At 32.4% G+C, this 20,815-nt stretch overlaps 1 protein-coding gene across 5 annotated transcripts in view; it reads left to right on the top strand.

The window, feature by feature from the left end:
• LOC107440780 (neuronal PAS domain-containing protein 2) overlaps window positions 1-20,815 on the top strand; it is a 110,519-nt gene that overhangs the window by 40,004 nt on the left and 49,700 nt on the right. For 3 of the 5 annotated variants that reach the window (XM_043048163.2, XM_016053813.3, XM_071185390.1), the window contains exon 2: window positions 6,484-6,568. The gene's annotated coding sequence lies outside the window, so the exon portion shown is untranslated. Of the gene's footprint in view, window positions 1-6,483; window positions 6,569-15,749; window positions 16,007-20,815 lie in introns of all 5 variants that reach the window. The other 2 variants (XM_043048164.2, XM_043048161.2) reach the window with 1 other exon arrangement.

The following is a 20,815-nucleotide window of genomic DNA, read 5'->3' as shown; positions in this document are numbered from 1 at the left end:
TTACATACAACTATTAGAATTTATTAAACCAAGAATCTCAATTAATAAACTACCACTTGAAAATATTTATTCGCTGTCCGGAGCAAGTTGGCATCTCTGTGTATATAAATAAAACTATTTTTGTGTGTTCTATATTGCATTAATTTCTTCAAACCATTTTAGTAACGATAAGTACCGCGAAAAGTAGAGATAAAAAAATAAAAAGCATTACAAATTTACTCGAATTATATGTTTCTAATAACATGGGCTTCACCGGTGACCCCCGTGACGCTACGAACAAACTCATTGCCGGTCACCGGTGACCCCATGATTAATTAAGAATGTGTTAATTTAGAATGCTTAATGCCACTACTGCATGCTAACAATTTAAATAAATGTGTGAAAATCCGGTGCATCATTAATTTACATAATTTTCATGGAGAATAGGGTCGAAAAAATATCTTATAGTTTAGAAGAGTTTTAAAGTTACCTATGGCTAAAGCGGTATTATAAGTAAAGTAGTTCAAGGAGAAAAATAAAAATAAATAAACAAAATTTGATGCGATGCACTGCCACTGCAAGAGAAAAATTTTATGTAATTGTTTAGAAATTTGCAAAAAAAAAAAAAACTGAATTTTAAGAACCTACCTTTACGAAAATCATAAAAGGAAAAATAATTTAAATATTTAAATGAATGTTTACATAATAGGTCGAAGCACGAAAAAAATATTTTTTGTTGTCACTTTTGTTAATATTTAAATAAAAACAAAAATAGTCTATAATCATCAAAATAATTTGTTTTCAAATTTTTTATTCTTATTTATTTATTTATTATTATTTTTTTCTTACTAACTGTATACCCGTTTTTCAACAATAGAGTTTTCATAATAAATGTTCGAGATTGCACCCACCACAAGTAAGTAATGCTTGCTTGGTAGCGTTATAGAAGACGAACACCTTGCAAAATGGTAGCATTCATTAAAGCATCAGATCTCGATTTACCACTCTCGTTACCGTCTTCCACCCACTATATTACCAGCCAATCACAGCAGTTCGTATTACTGTAAGTGGTAGCAGTTTTTAGCATTTTATTATGTATACTCTATGCTGCACCATGCGTTATTTTGTAAATAAACATGCTTTTCTTTCCTTGTCAGTTTTAACGGTTTTTGCTTCTCCACCCTCCAGCATAACGGTTGCGGAACTACTTTTAAATGATTATGTAAATATCACCACACTTGGATTGTTAAATTTTACAAATTTTATAAGATTATTTTATAAGATTTTTCAACTTTAAATAAAATATATTTTTTTTAATACAACGTAATTTATGATAACTTAATTTCTGATTCAATTTAAAATTTAACATTGTATGTTACTAATGTAGTTTCTGCTCCACTTAGATGTTTTCGATCACGTTTACTGTGTGATAAGTGTTTATTCTGAATGATAATTGTTTATACTGAAGACGTTTTTTTTCAATATATTTACCAATTTGGTATAAATAATTTTGAAAAACAATTCGTCGAAGTAAAGCAAATTATAATGATAGTAAACAGACATCTTATTCAATTTATCCGACAATCGGTTAAAATTTGAAAAAGTTATGCTGCTCTTAATTTGCAAATGTAACTGGTGACATTTAAAAAGAGAAACACTGTTTATTCTGGAATTTATTTTCAATTACATATTTCTTCTTGCCCCCCGCTGTCTACGCCACTGAGTCCTACACAGAAGAAAAAAAAATGCATGTTCTATTACACTAGATTACTCCTCCCATGATCGTAGAATCACCCTGTTAGTAATATTTTCCTTATTTATGGACTTAAAACTTCTTTTCTTGGGCGCAGTAGTAAGTTACAATAATTTGCCAAATTTACCAAGCGTTACATACAACTATTATTCCGACTTGCATAATAGGAATAACGCAAGAAAAATATTAATATTTCAAGAACATCCTTTCTAACAAAGATCCGATTGAAGAAGATTGTCAGAAACACAATAGATGCGCTCAGATTTCTCATTATAGTATTTTCAAAGAGAACTCATAATGATGAATATAAGATACTATGAAATACTTCCTTCTCGAAATAATCTCTTCCGAGAAGTTCATCGCTGTTGCCATTAAAACTGTTTAAACTTTTACTATAAATAAGCTATTCATTCGAATTTTTGCCCTTTCAACACTCTTATTAATGTACCAAAATTTTAATTAAAGCGGTAGTATCATTATCCCGCTTTGTATCATTAAATTCGTTTTTATTTTTACAGAATTTATCTAAAAATGTTCTCGAGGTAACTGATATTATATAGAACGTCTTCCATGTGAAAATTATTTAGATTTAAGTGAATATAAAATAGGCAAATTTCCACTTACTTTGATGATAGGTAAACTAACTAAACTCAGTGGCACGACAGCCCATAGCGGGCCTAGGCCTACTGTGCCCATCTCAGTTTTCTTGACTTGGGCTCTGGGGTGCAGGAGCAGATGTTCCGGTCAGGTGGTCAGACGAACGCGGAACCCCCAGTGTTTAGTTCCCAAGCATGCTTGGTACTCATTTATCGACCCACTGAAGGGATGAAAGGCTGAGTCAACCTTGCCTGGCCCGATAATCGAACCCAGGACCTGCGACAGGGGAGCGTGAAACGCTACCACGATTGGTAAACTAACACTTGAATATTTTTGGTGGAATAATCGGAGCCCTGCAATTGAAACACTAAATATAGGGTTCGAAGTGTGTAAAACTTGGTAATTATTTTCATGACAAAGTAGCAAATAAATAAATAATAATTATAAAGAAAAGTTATATTGTTTAAAATATCTTCTTATCTTACTATTGCCTCCAAATACTTAAATGTAAGTAAGCTTTACATTTTTTAGTTTTAAATTTTTTCGCAACAATCAGCTTAGTAGCGTCAACTTACATTTTTAAATAATAATAGTTCAAAGAGAATACTGTTTTACATACAGGTTATTTAATAATTGGTACATATTTAACCACTCTCTAATTGGTGTACTTAAAAAATAAAATTTAATAAATTTATTATTTACGGATTGTATAAATAATTCTACTTCAAAAATTAATATGAATAACTCTATCAAGCAAATATAAAATATAATCAGATTAAATAATCTATATATATATTTCTCTTACACGGTACCAAAAAAAAGCCTCATTACAACTCCCCGAATGGCAACGTTAGAAAATCGACCAATGATTGCTGCTAAAAATGTCACATGGCAAATGTCACATGAGGTGGCTCAACATATAGCGCCTTTAAAAACGGAAACAATAACCAGAGTGAGCATTATCAGGTTGTTCAATTCAGATTCATGCCCTAAAAACATGATAATATTTAATTTAAACTCAATTAGGAATTAATTAGGCTGGCCTTCTCCATGACTATAAATAAGTCACAAGTTCAGACTTTTGAGAAAATCAGTTTAGTATTGACTAAACAAGTTTTTAGTCATGGACAACTTTATGTTGGCCTGTCAAGAGTTAAGTCATTTGACAGCCTTTCAGTAATTGCTCCAAGATGCCAAATCTATAATTGTGTTTTCAAAGAAATTCTAAATGCTTAGTGTTAATTTCTTAGAGCTTTGAAGATAAAAATGTTTTTTGGAAAAAATTTAATTGAAACTTCTATTGGCAGTAGGCAAGGGGAACTGCCAAAATCAAAACTCCCCGATTAGAAATGCAGCATGGCGACCTCCACGTGGTATTTCTCGGGTAATGCTAACAGCCATGCATTTTAATTTATTGTATGTAAAACATCCTTATTTTGTTCTAAAATGTTATGTACTTTATCACAAATGTTAATTAATATAGAAATTGATTTCAATAATGCTGATCACCAAAAAATATTTCATTTGGCGATAAAACAAATTTTTGTGTTCTTGAAAATGAAAGACTTTTTGAGGGTTATTATCTCACAAGGAAAAGTTAGGGTTTAAAGTTTATATTTTTAAATAATAAAATTTTTTTCTAAAACTTTCAGAATTTCTAGCATTAACTAATTTATTATACACATTTAGTTGAATTTAGGTGAGTAACTGCAATATTTGATAATTTATTTTGCTAATATGTTTCTTATTTAGCTAATGTTTTGATTTTTTCACCATGTACAATCTAAATAGTTAATATACTTTTTTTAAAGCCATTAAGAACATTGATAGAATTCTTCTACATAGGTACGATACCATATCTTTGATGATAAATACTATGTCTTTGATGATAATATAATATGTCTTTGTGCTAGAACATTGTGTTCATTGGCAAGCGAACGCAGCGAGCCATGGTTCACGGCGTGAACCACATAGGATTGCGTAGCAATTCTCGGGGGTTGGCGAGCGTTAGCGAACAGGGGGCGGAGCCTCCTAGTTAAATATAATCAGATTAAATAATCTTTTAAAATAAGTTATCTATTGTTCAAATGGACAATTTGTTATGATAATAAAAGCTATATTATAAAAGTTATTATAATAAATAACTTATAATAATAAAAGTTTGTTTTGAATATACGAGAGAGAGGGTTCTAGAATGGAAAATTTTTATGAATTTACATAAAAGCTTGTTAATTATTGTCTAGTATATTTCCGATCGAAATTTGAACGCTTGTTTTCATTTTGAATGATGCAAAAGCTAATATGCATTCATAATTTTAAATATTTTTTTAAAAGTATATTTTGCTCACACTTGCCCCATAATCCATTGCTACTTATAAAATAGCCAATTTTCAATAAGACCCTTTATGTATGCATACACGAAAAGCTGCGAAAAACTGAGCTATAAATTACGAAAAATTCAAAAGTTAATTATTCATATCAACAAGCAAAGTGCTCCATATTATGTTTTAATTATACTTATTCATGTTCAGTAATAATAAGTTATTGACTGAAAATTTGAGCATTAGACGTACGCTTTTTAAGTATAAAAAAAGCAGGCTCGAAGAGCAGAAGAATGCGTTGAGTCAAAAAGCCTCCACACGGTCTTTTATAACTAGTCCGCGCAGATTATTTAAAAAGTGAACCAGTTGTGCGCATGAACCCAAAACCTTTTATAAAAGTAATTGAGAGAAATTTATCATATATATTTGAGAATTGTATCTGTAGTGTTTGACCAGTGAATAAGGCAAACCGATAATATTCATAAATAAAACAAATTTTTAGTAACATATTTGCTACCACTTTCTTATTTTAACTAGATTTTGAATTAAGTAACTCGTTCGGAAAGTGGATATCATTCACAGTGGGCTGATCGGACTGCCTATAAAAAAGTAACATTGAAAGAATGCGAAGTTTTTCTATTACATGTCATTTATTTTAATTTAAAATTGTTCATTTCCATAGCTTAGTACTGACTAAAAATTTAAATTTTTTAAAAAAGAGAAATTTGTTAGAAATATTTTAATAATTGATTTAAATTTTTAATATAATTGGAACAAATTTCAAATGGGTTCAATTTAGAAGCGAACAAAGTGAGCTAGGATTGCGAAGTAAACCATGCATATAAGATTGTTTAAAAATGCAATGCATATATGCCATGCATATAAGATTGTTTATAAATGCAATGCATATATGCCATGCATATAAGATTGCTTATAAATGCAACACATATATGCCAAGCATATGAGATTGTTTATAAATGCAATGCATAAATGTCAAATATATAAGATTGCTTATAAATGCAACACATATATGCCAAGCATATGAGATTGTTTATAAATGCAATGCATATATGCCATGCATATAAGATTGTTTATAAATGCAATGCATATATGCCATGCATTTAAGATTGCTTATAAATGCAACACATATATGCCAAGCATATGAGATTGTTTATAAATGCAATGCATATATGTCAAATATATAAGATTGTTTAGCAGTCTTGAGGGGTTTGGAAACGTCAGCGAATATTATTCTCGTTTTATTCTCAGGCATGTCATGTTTGCTTAAAACTGTAAAAAGGCCTCACTAATAAACAGCAAAAATTTATTAAAAGAGATATTAAATTAGCTACTTTTTCTATTATACTTCGTTTTGATTGCTATTGAAAGAGATTAGTAGAATGTTCTTTTTTGTTTTAAATATAGTATATAAAAAGTCACACTGTTAGTTACGATTGAATAATTAAAGAGATTATATAAATAAAAATGAATTAAGTTTCTACCACATCTTATATCTTTAGACACACGAAACATCCCTCCTGTAATCTATGATCGATCAGTTTGGGGGGAGGACATGCTCATTGAGAAACATAATACTGTAAACTGTTTTAACTAAATTTTGAGGTTTAAATAAATATGCGAAATGTTGATTTCGTCCTGACAAGCAAGGAATTCCATTCATATTTATTTAAACTGAATTAAATCAGAATGAAGGAAAATTCCAAAAAAAATTACATAGAAATACTGTAGATATTTTGCATTTCATGCCTAATATAAAATAATGATAATGTAAAATTTCATTCATAATGTAAAACATTTTTTTTTCCTTTTCAGAAAAAGTCTGATAGCGAAACAATTGCTCGTCAGTTAGTACTTATCTAGGAGGAAGATTGTCTTCATTTTCCAGGAGAGAGTAAAAGTAAGCACTTATCTAATTGTATCATTTTGATTATTTTTTAGTTGGATTCAGAACTTTTTATGTTATTCATACAGTGGTAAAAATGCTAATTCATTATAAAATAATAACAGGGCTTACTTCCTTATAAAACAACGAACATACCAGTTATACCATGCCGTACAAAATACAATTTTTTTTCTCAAGTTTCACAGATTCATGTCAAATTTAATTTACCCATATAGTACCTAGTGGCCTATCTGGTCGAATGGTATGACCGTTCTGTTAAACGTTTTCTAACGTGGAGGTAGTGGGGCTTAGCTCTCTGCATACATTAATGTTTACAGTAAAGAATATTTTCTTAAGTAAGTTACTATTTACGGTTTAATAAAAATCTTATTTCCATGATTACAAAGACAGGTGTCAATTTCGATATATATATATATAGATACATTTGCCCGGCATGCCCTACATCAATGTTTTTTAAAGTCAAGTGCCACTGCCCGATATGTATTTAACCGGTACTCCGAACACTGATGCTTCTCCTAATCCTCAGCAGATATTAAAATGTCGAATATATATAATAATATCAACGAGAGGCCGGTATAGCCTGGTTGGTAGGGCACGGGACCCATGCCCAAGAGTTCGCGATTTCGATCCCAGACCGGCCGAAGACTCCCCGTGTAGTTAATGGTGACTGATACACGTTAAATATGTCGAGTCGCAAAGTCCTCCATGTTCCCATAATAAATCAATATCTCTGGGGTTACTAATCAAGGAGTTTCCTTGTCTTCTGGATTGATTAACTATTACAAGGCTACGGAGTTGAACATCAATTGTCGTAAACCCAAAATTGGGTCGGCTGTTCAATGACGGTTATAAAATAAAATAATATCTTCGAATAAATTAATATCAAACCGGATGTAACAAATATTTCGGACATTCACCAAAACGATTATGTAATTGTTGAAATTCCCCGGAGAAAGTCGGCATTATCTTGATATCAGTTATTCATGGTAACATTTATGTTGTTGTTAATTTACGTCGCACTAGAGCTGCACAATGGGCTATTGGCGACGGTCTGGGAAACATCCCGGAGGATGATCCGAAGACATGCCATCACAATTTTGATCCTCTGCGGAGGGGATGGCGCCCCCGCTTCGGTAGCCCGACGACCTGCGCGCGAAGTCGAGCACTTTACGGTAGCATAGTTTAACGAGGACCAATACTGCACACCCTCGGTCCCTACGCAGATTGATCCAAGTGGTCACCCACCAGCACACTGACCGTGGCCAGTGATGCTTGACTTCGGTGATCTGCTGGGAACCGTGTCTTAACGATCAGTCCACTGCGGGACGTAACACTTATGGTTTAAAGGGCTGATATTAAATATGTTAATGTATTAGTGCTATTAAGTTACTTAATCGCTTATAAATAACGTACTTTTTCAAAATTAGCTTAACTTTTTTTTCCCGATAGATTTAGATTCTTGATAATCAGTATATTAGGGACATCCATAATCTGGAAGTTGTTATGGTCGGAAGTTTGGGCCTTAATTTTAATTTCTCTTTTTGCATACTCTGCCCTATCTCGGGAACTTTCTAAGAGAATCAAATAATTTTTCACACAATTATAAAACTCATTTATCCAAAGATAATTCCATGTAATAGATATTTTTTTTTATTATTTCATTTAATTTAAATTTTAAATTGTAAGGTATGGAGATTTTTAGATTGTTTTTTAACTAAGAACATTTAAAATAATACAATAGAGAATTTGAGAAGAAACGGTGAATAGTTCTTAAAAAACAAAAATGTAAAAATTCGACTTTTTTCTAAAATTTTATAACTCCGAAACTATTGACCAATTTCGTGCAAATTTTGTATCTTATCATTTAAGACTACACATTTTAAAATTATGCTAAAGTTTAAGTATGAAATCAAACAAACTTCGTCTCTCGTTTTATCTTTTTGAAGAATGGGCATCTTTCCAAAATGGTATGGCACCAACGGCCATCGCCTAATAGGTTTCAAGTACTTATATAAAGAAGAAAAAAAACCTTTATACCGAGCCTATCTCCCACAGGTATCAATCTCGTAAATTCTTTAGCAGTTAGTAGGTGCTGTTTTTCCCCTACTCAGTGGTCGCAAAAACTAAATTTTTTTAAAGCGAGCTACAAATACTTTTTTAAAAATGCAACTAACTGCAACTACATTTTTTTACAATATAGTAGTGAGTATGAACTACTTTCGAAATGCAGTAACTTCTTAATTACTTCAAAATTAGAAATTGAAAGAAAATATTCATATGAAAATGGTATAAAATAATAAATTGACTTATTCAAACGTAAAAAAATTATTAAGAAACTAGGAGGCTTCGCCCCCAGCGCTCGCTGGCGCTCTCCAACCCCTAGAACTGCTTTCGCAGTTCATTTCGGATTGCTTCGCAATCCGATGCTCGCTTTACTCGCTCATTGGATACGTTCTTAACGTCTAGCTTTTGTATACTTTTTTGAACACTGAAGTTCCGAAAACTTTTCACTGTAGAAAATTCTAAACCTGTGCATTTCAAAATTAATTTGAAATCGCAAACAGTTCACATATTTTTCTTAATCACTCTATTCTAAATTTCAGTTGTAGAGAAAAGTAACTGTTGTAAGTTTTGTTTTAAAGTCTTTCCCACCAGAGGGCTAAAACCATGTGTTGTAAAACAATATGAAATAGTACTGAAAGCCGGATGTAAAGCATCGGCTTCGATGAAGATAATTTTGTGAGAATTTTTTTGATAATTTGGTGAGAATTCACCCGATTAGACATATGATGCTCACTACGTACTCTTGCGCGCCGAAACCTATCAATTAAAACGTATTAGCGTTTTATATAATATAGATTAGCCATATGATTCTCACTACGTGCTCTTGCACGCCGAATCCTATCAATTAAAAATGAAAACTGTTGCCAACGCGAGAAAAGAAATATCACCGGTTTTATTGATACATACATATTAGCGTTTTATATAATATAGATATCTACTCATATGTATGTAATAGTTTAATTTTCTATACCGTTTTTTTAACGATTTGATTAGTCTTTCCAGTTCAAACACTTTGTGTCTGTCCTTCCTCTAAAACAAATAATAAAAAATATGTTGATTACTCAAAAAAAATATATCTTTTGGGTTAAAACATTTCATACGATAAAACTGAGTTCTATAAAAAAATTCTGTATAGCTGCAAATTTCTGAAAACACGCAGATGTGGGTATAACATCATCTAAGGCAGCATCACCTCGTTGAGCTTCTTTCGAATTGGCTAAAATTGGTGCTTGCCAACAAAGAAAATTCGGAGATAAAAAAAATATGCATGGATATTATGTATTCCAGAACTTTAATTAAAAGTTGAAGAATATTTTTACTATGGCTATTATTTGCTAATGCTCGCATTTTTATTAAAAAATTAATTGCGCAAATCAATAGCAAGCCTACGGACAGGGGTTAATAAAAATAATGAAAACACTTCGATACTTACTAGATGTAAACATTCTTTATTTCAGTATCAAATGTTTTGCAATATTTTTCATGGCAAAACTGTTGGCACAATTTGAAAAATTTAGTTGTAAGCTGATTTTTTAAAAATTGCGTCAACACATAAAACCGCATAAAATGATTATCATTTAAATACTATACCGGATTAAATGATGACTAATACCCTTTTACAGAGATGCCAACTACTCCGGATTCGAAAAATATTAGTAGAGAACTGCAAAGTAAAATTTACAGATTTCTGGTAAATTCTGCCAACTTTTTAGAAGGCGTATCACAGAAGCCTTTGAATTATTTAGAAGTAGTGATGAGTAAAAACTCTATAAATCGAATTTAATAAACCAAGAATCATACATTAATAGACTGCCACTCGAAAACATTTATCCGCTGTCCAGAGCGAGTTGGAATCTCTGTTTTTATGACAAAATAGTCTAATCGAGAATAAAATACCATAGCTACTAATTGAAATATAAAAACGAAATACTTCTGGAAAAACCGAATAAGTTGGTAGCAATGAAACGTTACCCACTTCGCTATCACAAATGGAGGAATTTTGGTACCATTTTTGATTGACAGACGAGAAGGAATTAACTGGTACACATGTAGTTCAGAACGATGGCTACCAAATTCTATTGAAAGTAAGGCAGCTTGTGCGCAATACTGACGCAAATGTTGCAATCAAGCTGTTGATCGCGCCGGGATAGCCTGGTTGGTAGGGCATTGGGCCCATGTCCAAGTGGTCGTGGGTTCGATCCCTGCCGGCCGAAGACTCCCCGTGTAGTAAATGGTGACTGATGCACGTTAAATCTGTCGAGTCTCTAAGTCCTCCATGTTCCCATAACAAATCAATACCTCTGGGGGTACTGAATTGATCGTTCTCTGATTCAGGTCAAAATTATGATCTGTGGAGGAATGAATGGATGTATGAATGGGTCCCCCCCCATAGACGGGTGTGACGTATGGAAGTGGCAGAAGTCGAAGTCTTGATCAAAGATGGCGCCACTGGAAAACAAGAACAATTGCACCCCCTCTGCCTTAATGGCATACGTCAACAACAGCAACAACAAGCTGTTGATTTCGAAATTTTGAAAACTTAACCAACCTTGACTTAATAGTAGCACTTCTGTTTACAAAAGAATAAAATCAAATTAAGCAAAAATGCGAGTAGATTAAAACGCGCAACTAAATCAGCAACTTTAGACGATGCTTGCATACCTTGTTGATTTTAATCGCTAAAATCATGATTCGAAAATATCCAAAAGAATTGCTATAACAAAATAAGATGAAATGGGAGCGATAAAAATATTTGTTGTTTCAATCCTGATATAATTGAAATTTCAGTACTTACAACTGTATGTTATATAATGATTGAGTCACGAAACGATATCAGTTTTATATGATTTATCTAACATGATGCTACAGCTGTAGAATGATTGATTTAACTAAATACTTAATGTTAAATTCCGAATTTTCAAATTATTAAGGTGGCTTTAAAAGTCACGTTTGATATTTTTTTACCATCTAAAGAGAGAGGAAAAGCTGTAAATGGTAGAAAAATAAAAATAAAATATTTTTAATTTAGAGATTTTTCTTTTATTGTCCTCGCATCGTGTTTTAAGTTATGAAAAATTGCAAAAGTTTGCACCTTTTTGGTCGAAAATTCTGCGCTTTTCGATAATTTTATGTTGTAAAAAAATCTACGATTTAACACAAAATAAGTAAATGACATTTTCAGTGTCTATATTCAAGGTAAGAAGAAAAGAAGTAGTATTTGAACTATTTTATTATAATTTTTTTAGGAGGTAAGACTATTAATTCTTTGCCTTATATTTGCCATTTCTTAATTTAATTAAAATTAAGAGAAAAGTTTTTAACTTGCTATGTTCATTTTGGTCGATGTAAATTTATGGGTAAGAATGACATGGGTAAAAATAACATCAATTCTAAAAGCTTCAGGTATGATTTTTCGAATTGCTCCAACTGTTTTGCTATGCAAATCTTCCAATACATTTACTGTAAAAATAAAGATTGCTTGCATAGTGTTAGCAAAGAAATGCTACCACAGTTTTGCACAACCACTGAATGTTTCTAATTTTTAGATTGACAATGCCTTTATAATATTGGTTTTCGGTTTATTAAATTGGTAAATATTTAAAACTATATTTAGACGTTTGCGTGCTTTTTCAAAATATACTAACATTTGCTGTTTTTATTGTATAGCTACCAACTTGTTCGGTGGTTGGGAAAGTTTTCAAAAAGTCGTAATAATATAATAATTAAAACAGGGGGAATTTTGAAAAAATTATACAAATTTACCAACATTAAAAACATAATTGCCCTACGAATAGATCGAATACATGTGCTTAAATTATTGATCTACACAGGTGGTTAAAACATTTTTCTTTTGAAACTTAAAAACCAAGAATTATACATCAAAACGAAAAAATATTTTTAAGACTAAGAAGAGATTCCCTCACCGATTAATTGGCATTTTGGTTATGCATAAAGATATAGAAACATGTAAGTTGTGAGTATTTCTTTATGTTTCGTCCAATCTTCTTTTTCTTCTCTAAATGTCAACCAATTTGGTCCATTCCAAATAATTTTATTTTAAAGCAAATCATTACATTTCATTTTTTTAATATAATATCAGATGGATTATTTTTTTCCTTGATATATTTAAAAGGTTAGATTTCTTTGCTAGGATATTTTTTAAATTCGGTGACTTGCCATTTCATCACTCTTGAGAATAAATTGATTTCCTAAGATTTATTGATTTCCTAAGATTTATTCGCTAATATTAATTTAGTATACCGGGTCTGGGATAATAGTAACCCATCTTCGATCGTATTTGTACCTGTAATAAGTTATGCCGATAGTATTTCTCACAGATGACGCCCTGCGCAGTGTTGTATGAATTAATTCGGATTCAATTCAACCATTCTTATGTTTGCATCACAGTTTCGTGTTATTAAATATTTTCTGTTACAGAAGCGAGATTGTAATTTGACTTAATATATATATATATATATATATATATATATATATATATATATATGTATATATATATATATATATATATATATATATATATATATATATATATATATATATATATATATATATATATATATATATATATATATATATATATATATATATATATATATATATATATATATATATATATATATATATATATATATATATATATATATATATATATATATATATATATATATATATATATATATATATATATATATATATATATATATATATATATNATTTTGTTCTATGATGCCAGTTGTTAACTTCTGAAGTTTTTATTAAAATATTTTTATTCTAAGAAGATTGCAGGTGATAAGAACATTGTTGTGAGGGAATGACGCGAAACACTGGGGACAAAGTTTAAAATAGTGCTGTGTAAAAAATTTTTTATCAGAAATTAAATTTAAAATTGATTTTCTGGATTCTATATTTCAGTATTTTGAAATAAAAAACACGAATTTGTAAAAAAAAAAATTTTATTTCAGAAACAATTTTTTTCTTTTTTTAAATCAGTGGGGACACGTGAGGGAGTGACATATTGGTATATTTTAATTACCTAAAATAAATAAAAAATAAAAATTGATAATTTTATTTTTATTCTTTTGTTAGCTTGCATTCTGAAGGACACTTTCCCTGAATTTTTTTTCTTCGTAAGCTGTAAAACAAACATAAAATGTACTGGGGACATGAAAATGACTGTTTTTGTGAGAATGACCCATATATATTTACGACACATAACAATAAAATTCCTTTAATAGCTTTTTTAGTATTTTCATTTGTTTTAAGGGATTTTTGTTTTTTGTTGCCAATCTTTTGCTGAAGTCTTTCGTTTTTAGATGTCTTGCTCTAACAAGCAATAGAAGTTCTTTTTTATGAAGTGCTGAAAATCTAAAATAAATTCCCTCTAATCCATTTATTGAAGACATTGAAGTAGTAAAGTGCAGTCATAGAAATTTTTAAAGGTGTTTTGGAGTGGCATTTTATTAAAGTTAATTAATTTCGGCATTAAATGAAGGAAATAAAGCAGTGACAATAGCCTATAAAACAGAAACGATACGTAAGAAGCTTAAAAAATATGCCCATCTATTTATTATTCTATTTGCTTACTGTTGTAATAAATTTTGTACAGTTTGAAGTTATTTCTCAGTCCCTTTCTTTAGTTTGGTCTGGAGAGCCGTTACAGGTTTTTAACTTTCATAACTCCGAGTACGATATTGGGGGCAATCAAACTAAAATATGACTATTTTGCTATATATTTTAGTCTAATTTTGATTTAATTTGGAGGTATTCTTTATTTAATTGACGTTTCGAAACTCACAACTTACACATATTGTGTTTCTTTTGATTGATATACATTTAATTCAATTAATATCCATCCCAAGGCCGTAGCCAGGATTTTTTTTCGTGGGGGAATATGGTTAGAAGCAAGGACGGTTTCAGACATGCAAAGTAGGTGGAAAACATTGTAACAAATATTGTTTATTCTGTTGTTTGCAAAAGTTAAACTAGTAATTAAAAAGTAATACATAATAATTATTTTTCAATTAATATTACATAATAATTATAATCAATTTGTAAACAAAGTTTACAAAGACATGCGACGGGGATTTGAAGAAAATTTTTCGATTACTTTTTTATTACAGAGTGGAATACTCCGAAATATGCTTAATAAAGTTAGTTAATAAAAGGTTTGATTCGACAGTTTCTGTTTTTCTTTTTACTGAGAGGCTCAAAGAAAGACTAAAAAGTTTGAATCCCAGAATTTCGGGGGGGGGGGGATTTGTCCCGACGGTCCCCCCCCTGGCTACGGGCCTGATCCATCCCAATTCAATTTATTGCATTATAATTACATTTACAAAGCATAATTCATAGAATTTTCCTAAGTTGACAACTTTTAAATTTTAGATTTTCCAGACTGGGTAGTTTTAAGGGTCCACTCTTAATTTCGATGTTAACTAGTCATTTGTAAGGTTGCAAGCATTTTTGAAACCTGTACTTAAAATTAAAACTTTAAAAAAGTTTTAAAAATACTTGCAACTTTAGAATTAAAAACCACTTTCCTGTTCCAGTGGGTTTAAAAAGCAGCATCTTTTTTATTGTATTGTCATCAGGTCATCACTCATTCGAATCACGTGGGCCATCCAATTCATTCTATTTATTTTTATGTATTTAATAATATCGGGTTGTTTATAAGTCTTGTACAGTTCAAAGTTAAATCTCCTTCTCCAGTTATTGTTATCAAGTATACTCCGCAAAATCTTTCTCTCAAATATTACGATGCAATTTTCCTCCAGTTTTGTGATTGTCCAGGCCTCAGAAACGTATGTCAAAACTCCTTTGATAAGAGTTTTGTAGATTAAGAACTTTGTTTTTCTGGAAAGAAACCTAGATTTAATAAATCTTCCCAGCCCATAGACAGCCCTATTTGCCAGTTTTTTTATTTCAGGAGTCATTCTGTTGTCAATAGTAATAATTGATCCTAAATAAGTAAAACTCCTAACTGTTTCAAATCTATAAGACTCTATTTCAAGATAGGGGTCTGGGACTCTGTTTCCTAAGAATAACATACATTTTGTTTTCTCTGCATTTATGACTAAGCCCATTTTTCTTGCAGCTACCTCAAAAGCAAGAAATGCCTCTTTCAGGGCAGGAAGGGAACGAGCAATTACATCAATATCATCAGCATATGCAAATAGTTGTACTGATCTAGTAAAAATGTGACCACTGGTATTGATGTTTGGATCACGAATAACTCTCTCAAGTGCAATCTTAAAAAGAAGACAGGAGAGAGAATCTCCCTGTCGAACACCTGTAAATGTGTCAAGATTTTCTGACAGGGACCCCAGAAACTTACACTTTGTATCTTTCAATGTAAGTCTCGTCAATTTAATGAGTTTTGAAGGTATTTTAAAAGTATTTATTGTCTCAAAAAGATAATTTGTAATGATATTATCAAAACCAACCTTAAAATCTATAAAATGATGATGTGTTTCTATGTTAAATTCCATTGACTTCTCTGAAATCTGACGGAGACAAAATATTTGATCTTTTGTTGATTTTCCAGCACGGAATCCACATCGATATCTTCCTTCTTTTGAGTTAACGAATGGTAACCGCCTGAGAAATAAAATTCTAGATAGAATTTTATAAGTTATACAAAGCAGACTAATGCCACGATAGTTGGCACAGGTCATAGGATTTCCTTTCTTGTGAATTGGACTCAAAATGCAAATATTACAATCCGTTGGCGTAATCTCAGAGTTTCAACTGTCAGTAATAAGTTCAGATAAGTTCCTCAATAAGGTAGGTTCACAATTCTTTAGTAGTTTTGCTGAAATAAGATAAGGTCCGGAATATAATAATTTCACCAAATTTGTTTTTGCATAGACTAGAGGTCTGCTTAAAGTCCAATCGACTGCGGTTAGTTTTCCGATAGAATGTTCTGCATTCATTAATGGATTTCAGATGTTCAAAATCTTTAAACAATTCTTCATCAAAGACCCTTTTCTTTTGCGTAAAGAGTTTCTTCTCCTCTTTTCTGCGTCTATGGTACTCCTCTACACTATTTCTTGTGTGTGCTTGCAAGTGCGCCGGCAGCGGGGTGCAAGGGGGTGCACTTGCACCCCCCTGGCTTTTTTTAAGCAATTAAAGAGTATAAAAAAATTTTTATTAGAAATATTTTCATTCAAAAGCAAATAGTTAAGCAATTATTGATACATAACAATTAAATCTTGTTAGCTGTCCAAATCTGTTTATAACATTTTCAATGAATTCTGAGTCATCTTCGTTTCTTATGCACACTGAGCATGCACAAACTACTTAATCTCTCGTGACACACTGTAGTACTGATTCCATGTTTTCATGCGTCGCATTGTACTAAAAGTGCATTCAATAGTGCACGTAGTAGCTTGAAGAGTTGGGCCAATTTTGGTTGCCTCCATTACAGCTGGATAAAACGGTGTGGCCTCAATATCTAAATCGATGTACTATTCGAGGGATTCATAAAAATTTTCTCTATTCCTCCACATTTCAGATCACGTAAATTCGTAATTTTTTTAAAATATCTTGTTAACAATGAAGAAATGTACAGGTATAGGAAAAAATAATAGGAACATCTGTGAAAGAATGGAGTCGTTCTCGACCGTCCAATAAGCGGCGGGAATGTGCCACCTAGTGGTGATGAAAGGCAAGGTATCTGTCTAGCATTTGGCAGTGTGAGATTTGCAAGAGAAAAATCTGTTTTTAGCAAAACGAGATTATGTCTGACCTTAAAAGAGGCATGATAATCGGAGCTCGCCTGGCTGGAGCGTCCGTGGCCAGAACAGCGAACCTTGTAGGTGTTTCAGGGACCACTGAATCAAGGACTCTGTCGGCATACACAAAGTTGGGTAAGGTGTCTTCGGCGAGGCACAACAGCGGCAGGAAGTCGAAGTTGTCAGACCGTGATAGACGGGTGAAGAAAATAGTCGCTCGAAAACGCTAGACAACACTGCCGGTGATAACATCCGAGATGAATACCCACCTTCAGAACCCTGTATCCATGAAAACTATTCAACGGGAGTTGCATGCTGCTAACATTCATGGCAGAGTAGCTATTCCAAAACCGTTAGTTTCAGCGCGGAATGCTTTGAAGAGACTACAGTGGTGCCTAGACCACCTACAATGTACACAACTGCAATGGGAACAAGTCATCTGGTCTGATGAATCCTCTTTTGCACTATTCCAGACCACCGGACGTGTGTTCGTATGGCGAACGCCGGCAGAAGCATTTCATGGTGACTGGCTGGTTTCAACCGTGAAACATGGAGGTGGTTCAGTGATGGTGTGGAGCGCTATATCTGCCCGTGGATTGGAGCCTCTCGTTGTCTTGAGGGGGTGGTCAAAGGGGACCATTACCGAAGTATTCTTGCAGATCATCTTCACCCAATGCTTCATACTTTCTTTCCGGGAGAGCGTCCTGTGTTCCAAGATGACAACGCCCCTGTTCACACGTCTCACTGTGTTCAAACATGGTTAAATGAGCATAATTATGAAGTGGATCATTTAACGTGTTGTCCTCGGTCCCCTGATCTCAATATCATTGAGCCTTTGTGGGGTTTTTTGGAGACAAAAGTCCGTGCTCGGTTTCCTCCTCCACACACACTCTCTCAACTCGAGACAGCCCTGCAAGAGGAATGGCTGCAAATTCCAATGAACTTTGTTCAAGACCTTTATTTGTCAATCCCACGTCGAATGCAAGCTGTCATTCAGGCCAAAGGTGGCCAAACTCCTTATTAATAAAATATTTTCATTTTTTCACAGGTGTTCCTATTATTTTGTTCTATACCTGAATCTTGAAAAAAATTAATAGATGAAAGTATATGTAATAACAAAAAAAACGTAATAACAGAATATTTAAAAAAAAGAAAAATTGGGGGGGGGGTCAGTTTGTTAGACGGTTGCACCCTCTTTTATATTATTCTGCCGGCGCCCTTGTGTGCTTGTATCATATGTTTACATGCAACATTCTTTTTATCATTAGCGATGGCACAATCAATATAATACCAATCCTTAACCTGTTTCTTACTGACTTTACCAATCATGGTATTGGCAGCTTTACAGATACTGTCTTTTATACATTTCCATTTATTTTCCACAGTATCGTCACAATTCATTAAATTCAACTGTTCTTTTACTTTTTCGCAGTATTCAAGTCTTATCCTTTTATTTTTAAGTTTATCACAGTCATATTCTCTCATCGTCTCTCCCTTAAACTTTTTTGCGTTTTATAATCTTGATCTGACTATAGCAATAATCAAGAAGTGATCTGAATCCACATTAGCCCCACGATAAGTTCTCACGTCCATCAAATCTGAGTATTGTCTTGCGTCAATCAGTACGTGATCAATTTGATTAGCATAAGTGCCACATGGGGCACGCCACGCAGCTTTATGAATATTTTTATGTGGAAAGGACGCGCTTCCCATAATCATATTATGTGAAGCTGCAAAATCGATTAATTTGTGTCCATTATCATTGGTTGTATCATGTAAACTAAATCCACCAGTAACAAATTTAAATTCTCTTTCTCTACCTACTTTAGCATTTAGATCTCCAAAAACAATTTTTACATCATGTTTTGGACAACTGCAGTAAATTTGGCCTAAATTTTCATCGAAAATTTTCTTTTATTCATATGTTTTACCTTCAGTTGGTGCATAAGAACAGATAATGCTGAAACTAAAGTCCCTTAATTCTGAGCTTACACAGTCTCGGAGAGATTGCCTCAAAATCCAAAATCAGGTGCCGTATTCTTTTGCTTATGATAAAGGTATAATAAAAATATTCTCAGGTATAATAAAATAATCAGGTATAATAACATTTTCAGGTATAAATAGTATAATCAATTCAACCTAAATTTTTGTTTTCAACTAGGTATCTTTATTTTTTACTACAGTAACAATGTAGTAAAAAATAAAGATACCGAGTTGAAAATAAAAATTTAGGTTGAAATGATGAATTTCATCATAAATCATATCCTGAAAATTTAATACTATTTATAATTGTAAATTAAAATATAGTTCAATTTTTTTATTTAAAAGAAGAATTCATTTTCAATTTACAGTGACCTGTCACTTAAGAACCATCTCTTTTATCCTCATTTTCATTACTACGACGATTCGCACAGCTCCCTAATCATTATGTAGGAAAATAATAATAATTATCACTCGTTTATGCATCGCTCTGAAAATAAATATTTCAACTATGAGCCGAAATTATGGCAAAAGTACGTTTTTTCCCCCCTTGCAACCATTTTAATTTTTTTTGTATCTAGCAAAGACATTCTTTCTGCAATTTTGAATAGGGTGTATTATCTGTTACACCAAACCCTACTGGCAATTTTATTTTATTTTATAACCGTCGTTGAACAACCGACACTATTTTTCAGGTTTACGACTACCAATGTTCTACGCCGTAGCCTTGTAATTTTGAACCCAATCCAGAAGACAAGGGAACTCCTGGATCAAGTATTGGGAGAAACTTTGTCTTCGTATAGAACTTTTTGATTGAACTAACCCGCATTTGCGTTACACTGAGAGGGAAACCACGAAAACCTCCTACGGTTAGTCTGGAAGCAAGGGAACTCTAGCCAGTGATCCGTCTACCACGGATAATGTTTCACGCTAGCACTGTGGTCGGTGCAAGCCGGATGTGAAATTCGTATCTACCAGTCATCACTGGGATTCGAACCCGGTTCACCTCATTGGAAGGCGAATGCCTTATCCCCTGAGTCCTCACGGCTCCCCCCATTGGTAATTTCAAAATATCTTGTTTTTTCAAGAATCAGCCCATCCACAAGATCAGCCAAATTGTGCTTATATAAAAGTGGTGTTTTTTTTTTCTTGCGCACGTTAAGAGTAAGTTTTTATATTTACATATAATTCGTTGTTTTAAAGTGCACAACAGGAAAATTTCGTCTCATCGATATCTTTCCAAACTAGAAGCAAGCGAATCAGCTGCAATCGGTGTAAAAATTTCAATTCTTAATGCAATTGAATAAGGTATTTACTAGTCTCCGTAGTAGATCGTTAATTACTCGTCACCATATCGGCAGCCGGTTGGTCTAGCCTAGAGCAATTACTGACTTCAGCAATATTGCTTTGCTCGGTTTTTACCTCATGTGCTCATGGATTATTAGGA

This window comes from Parasteatoda tepidariorum, chromosome 9 (assembly GCF_043381705.1).
Source record: "Parasteatoda tepidariorum isolate YZ-2023 chromosome 9, CAS_Ptep_4.0, whole genome shotgun sequence".
Lineage (NCBI taxonomy): Eukaryota > Metazoa > Arthropoda > Arachnida > Araneae > Theridiidae > Parasteatoda > Parasteatoda tepidariorum.
Note: the sequence above shows the minus strand (reverse complement) of the source record. Positions and strands in the feature narration are given on the sequence as shown.